The sequence below is a fragment of the Sorex araneus genome, chromosome 4 (assembly GCF_027595985.1).
Source record: "Sorex araneus isolate mSorAra2 chromosome 4, mSorAra2.pri, whole genome shotgun sequence".
In the NCBI taxonomy this organism is placed as follows: Eukaryota; Metazoa; Chordata; class Mammalia; order Eulipotyphla; family Soricidae; genus Sorex; species Sorex araneus.
This window is the reverse complement of record NC_073305.1, coordinates 182,479,077-182,485,076: the sequence shown is the minus strand read 5'-3', so window position 1 is coordinate 182,485,076 and position 6,000 is coordinate 182,479,077.

Below are 6,000 nucleotides of genomic sequence, written 5' to 3'. Positions count from 1 at the left end.
GGGGCACTGTATATTTTATTCTGGATGGGACCCATGATAAGAAACTGAATTTAGAAAGCATTTGGTAGGAAACTAAAGTCAGCTACTGAATAAAATACAAAGAAAGGGCTTTCAAAGTGCTCTTATTCATTAGAATTTAATGCATCAAAAGTTTTTTTTTTTAAATGTCTAAAGTGAGAAGGACAGGAGTAAAAGAATCTACTTCACAAAACGAAATCCCCTAAAGACATTTATATTTTTCTTCCAGAATAAAGGCAATTCTAAGAGATAAATAATTTCCCGTGAAGTCAATGTACTGTGTGTTCAAAGGATAAACACAAGGTGCTCCTTTCCGGCTCAATCTCGCCCACTGCATTATCCACTGAGCCTCCTCGCAGAAATGCAGTGCTACAAAGTTTTATGTTGTAGAGAGAAATTGAACTTTAGCTGATTGGAATTTGTCCTTTATTATACACTTTCCCCTGCGGTCCCGTAACAAAGAATACATAGCCACATTAATGTCTAAATAAACATTCCCTTTCCCACAGTTGAACTCCCAGGATCACAACTTTCCACACCGCCCAGCGTTCTGAGTCCAGGCTGAAGGAATACATGGAGGTTAAGATGAGGTTAATCAATAGGATACAATCCGTTATATTAAAAAAAAAAATACTGCCAGTTCATGAAGAAAAGTGAGAAAAGGCCATGCTTTCCACCAAGAAGTCTGGCACCTTGCAACTAAATAAAACCCTTGGAATTGTAGCACTGGCTCTAGTAAGAAGTTTGTTCTGGAAATCTCAGGTGCCCCTCCTGACTCAGGCCATTCACTCAGAGCCTGGATTTAACCCAAGACCCAGAAGGGACAGCACAGGCTTTCTTTTGCAAGGACCTGAGTTTGGTCCCTGAGACTACAGTTGCACTCCTGCCCCCAGCACAGTCAGGTGTGACTCTGGAGACCCCCAAACGTGGCTGGGTCCAAACAACACTGTCCCGTGGGGTCTGAATATTGAACTGACTGATGCAGGCAACTAATATCGCCAGCAGTGGCCCCTGGGCCTCCTGGAACTTTGGGAACGCCATGCTCCCAGCAAAAATTTGAGAGTACTCATCTAGAACTCTGAATTCCTTTGAAAAGCCCCTGAGCTGATTGGGATGGCCAGTATATAAGGATAAAATTTTTGTTTTATATTGAGGGCCACACCTCTGTATTTACACAAGGATGTGTGCTCAGGGATCACTCGTGGCAGGGTTTGTGGGACCATAAAAGGTATTCGGGGTTGAACCCAGGTTTGTTGCATGCCAGGCAAGCACCCGACCCTCTCTACTATCAATCTAACTCTATAAAAATAAAATGAAAGCATAATGCAAAACCCTCTGCAATCTTTTTGATTGTTTCTTTGTTGTTTGTTTGATTTTTTTTTTTTTGAGTGCTGGCAACAGACTCTGGGTAGTCCAGGTGCAAAGCAAGTACTTGACAGTACTATCTCTCCCCATCTCCCATCCCAAACCCTGTACTGTCTTAATGGGATGGTGAAGATCTTAATGTTTTAGAGACTCAGACAAAAGGAAGATCATAGTCAAGGACTTGACATTGCCAAGGCTTATCACACTGAGCCTTAAAGTGAAAGTTGATCCAGGTGACCCATACTGCAAGGAGTGGCCCCTGCGTTTCCTGAACATCACCCCACCGCAGCAAAAGCTTGAGAGTGCTCACCTAAAACTTTGACAGTACAAAACTTTGACAGTACTCACCAGTACTGTCAGCTCTGTTCTAGCAGCGGGGATGCAGTGGGGCCCTGGCTGCAGTAAAGCAGAGGGGACACAGTCTCCCTGTGTGACACAAAGGGAACAGGCAAGACACAGTGAGGAGCGACCAGGACAGAAAGGAGGGATCCGCGGAACATGTCAGCATCCTGTCACATCTCTTCACGACCTGTCAAAGGTAGCAAATGCCATAGAGTGCCTGTGTTCTTTTATGGATGTTTTAGCCAGCGATGTGTCTTTGAGACACACAGTCCTTCATAGACAATCAGGGGTCAGTGGGGAAGGGTTTTGATTCTTCATGGTGGCGTCCTTCTTAGGAGAGGGAGGGACACCAGAAACCTCCCTGTATGAATGTGCACAGAGAAGAAGCCACATGAGGACACAATGAGAAGATGCTCATCTGCAAGTCAGAAAGAGAGGCCTCCCCAAAACCAACCATGGTGTTAGCTTTGAGCCTTTAGATCTGTGGGAAAACCAATGTCTGCTGTGTGTGCCTCCTACTCTGTGGAATTTTATTCCAGCACCCTGGAAAATTTAGAGTGAACTAAAAGATTGGGGAAGTGCATTGATCTTAAGTATACCCACACCTAGGAGATAGTAGGATTTAGTTCTAGACACCACAATAAAGCAAATGTTGCAATAAAGTGAGTCACATCAATCTTTTGGTCTTACAGCATCCATGAAAGCTGTGTTTGCATAATTCCATACTCAAGTAAGTATGAAAGAGGATTAAGACTGAAACAACCATGTCTATGCCTTAATTAAATATGCAACAGAGATACAACGTGGGCACATGCTGTTGAGAAATGGCTTGCCAGATACAGGGTGGACACAACCCTTCCATTATTATAAGGTATATAGAGGTTGTCCTTGAGTTTTCAGTTCATGAAAAGAATCCAGAGCGCATGATCTTGCAGGAGAGACTGCAGAAATATCAGGGACCTGTAAAATATGGAGTGATTATAATATCTAGAGGTGGCTACGGAATGAGTGTGGAGAGGTAGGACCTGTCACCAAGAAGCTGGCCTCGAGATAGGAAAATTCACAGACTTGAGGCCGCCTCTTCATTGAACTCTGATGCCCAAGACCCACAGGGAAGTTGGATTCATGGGATTAAAACTTGGGGGAGCTGGAGGGTTTGATACACAGATGCACCCATCGTTGGTGGAGAACTCTGCAATCGCCACCTCCAGTCCTCAATACTTCTTGAGCAAAGTCCCCTGCACGTCCGACTTTTTCTGGGTCCCAGCCCAGCACTGGCAGTTTGCTATGACAACATTGCCATAGGCAACCCTCAAGCCGTCATTACTAGAACTTTGCCCTCCTGGGTGGGCCCCAAACTCTGTTTAGGTCAGCTTCCCTTTCAACTTTCAAAGCCAGTTGAGTAGAATGGGTAAATGGGAGATAGAGGCCAAAGTAATTTTACACATCAGGATCAAGATACCGAAGGATATCTCAACAACATAAAATACATGATACCCTGAAGGACAGTGACTCAATTTTTAAATAGGGCAATAAATTCTGTAGAGCTCTGGCAAGAGGTCAGGAACATCTCTCTGACTCTGTCTTGGGTTTTGGTTTACGTATGTTGTTTGTCTTGCTCGGCTTAGTTTGATTTTATTTTTGTTTTCCCCTTACTTTGGAACATAAAATGGAGCACACTAAGAAAAACTGAGTCAAAATGAGTAGCAAATTTGTATTGAAGATCCAATAATATTATAAATATTTACCATAGTATAATCATATATACTCATCTTCAGAGGGGTAGGTGAATTCTTTTAAAATGCAGCTCTAGAAATGCATGAAACTTTTAAGGAATGAAGGTAAAGAAAAAAAGAGAGGGAAGTAAAAAAAATGGCAGAGGTATTATTGTTAAAAACATTAGATTGCATAAGAGGGGGGAAAAAAGAAAGAATAGAGGCAGCCTAAGAATTGAGAAGGAATTAAAGTAAAGCCATATGGAATCCAAAAGTAGAGAAACTTAGAAGGAAGATTCAGTAAGTACTTGTCAATGGCGAGGAAAGAAAGGAAAGAATAAAAATAACAAAATTGGCCATTACGGCATTGTTGGTAAACATAACTGCATATTTAGCATGATCAGAATGGTTCAGCTTCGTTATTTATATCAGCTGGGGTGTGCGTGAACGCCAAATGAACAAAAGAGTCATGATCTATGTGGAAGCTCGTGCGTATCTGAAGGAAACATGAAAAAGAGCCTAGTGGCAGTAGGTAGAGGGTGGATAGGGAAGGAGGGATGGCTCAGTGGAGAGAGAGGGAGCTGAACCAGGGTCACAGCCAGACTGGCTGACTTGAGAAAGAAGAATATGCTCTTTGCTCTAAAATGAAAGCAGAGCAGATACAGAAAGAGTCATTTTGCAGGACATGGAGGAAGATCCTGCCCGAGGGCCTTCATTGGCGCAATACCAAAATGAAAACCACTTGCTGAAGTATTTAGTTATAATCTACAATTTAATCGTCTTCTGCAAATATTGGGGGATGAATGGGCAATATATCAGAGACATGTTATGAAAATGGAGTTTTTAATCATCCCACATAAACTCCTTTCCAAGAACAATGTTATGCAGCCGACTTGCCAGGGGAGAATAAACAAACTGCTTATTCAGCACTATGAAATATAGCATCTTTTGAATATTTCATGGCAAGTCTTCAGGTATAAAATTTCAGGAGTTGAAATCTGTAGAGTAATAAGAAACTGGAAAAAAAACAAAGGAAGGAAAATTATCAGCAATATGTAGTGGGAGACCAAATGATTCAAATAACCAAATTACAGAAAAGAGAAGCTTTCATGATGAGATTGGAGTTGGAGGTACAAGCATGCACGTGCATGCACACACACACACACGCATACACACACACACATCTTGACATTTCTATTTCTACATAAACACATAAAGTGCCTAATAAAAGTTGTCTAACACAGATCACCTAATGTGACTTGAAATCAATCACTTGTTATTCTAATCCCATGATGAGGGGAACTAAAATGCCCCCTAATGAAGTTAGATGAATTTTTTTAAAGAATATTTCATCCACATGTTTACTTATCTAAAATAGTTACTTTCTTTAAGTTACAAAAAAAAGTGGAAGGTGGGGGCTTCACCTTTCCAACTTCCTCTAACCTTACCTCAAAGGCATTGCAGCAACTGTGAAGTTATAAACTACCAGCATCACAGATCATCAAACCAAAGATGAAAACCTGCCAGAAACCAGAGAAACTTTCAATGACAAGAGGCCAATCTGAGCAGGTTAGGAAAACTGTAAAGGTAAAGAAAGGACAAAACTACTTTGCCCTCCCCCTGCCGAGACCTCCTGGGCCCTCCCGAGAGCTCCCCACCTCTCCTTCTTGCCTACCCCCTTCTTCACTGAGCCCACCTACTCCAGGAAAGAGCACTGTTGCTAGGATCCCATGGAAGCAAGCTACGAGAACTTTGCTTTAAAATAGAAAAATTCTGACTGTTTTCCTAAGCCAATTTTTTATTTCATTGCTCTCTGGTTGAATTGTTCTCTGGGGTTCTCTCTCCTCCCATAAATGTCTCGTCTTAGAAGATAAAGTTAATGACTTTCCTAAAAGATCAGTGAATCTTGAGTGGAATTCAAGAGAAAGAAGGTAAGAACAGAAGAACACTCTGACATGGTTTGATTGGTAGACTTTAAGTTCAAAAGTCTCTCTCTCTCTCTCTCTCTATATATATATATGTATACACATATATATCTTTAATTTATTTTTTCCTTTTGTTTTGTTTTGGGGCCACATCTGGTTGTGCTCAGGGCTCACTGTTGGCTGTGCACTCAGAAATCACTCCTGGGCTCGAGGGACCATATGGGGTGCTGGGTATGGAACATAGGTCAGCTACATGCAAACATAGGTCTGCTACATGCAAGGCAAACCCCAATCAGCTCTACTATCACTCTTACATAGCCCTACATACATTCTGTCTATGGTTTTCTTAATTCTCACTAACTTTAATATTTTTAATTTGCTATTTTAGTGATTTGATGTTTAGTTTAAAATGAGATAAATTAGTTGTTTCCAAATAAGCAGTAAACCTTTTTTCATAAGATTATGAGCAGATATGGAAGCTAGGTCTTATAAAATAAATGTTTTCTCATTTTAAAAGAATATCACAGGGGCCCAATATGTAGCTAAGTGGCAGAATAAGTTCTGTCTTTGTTTGCATGTGTGAGCCTCTGGGTTCTCTACCCAGCACTAGAAAAAGAAGAGGGAGGAGAAAGAGA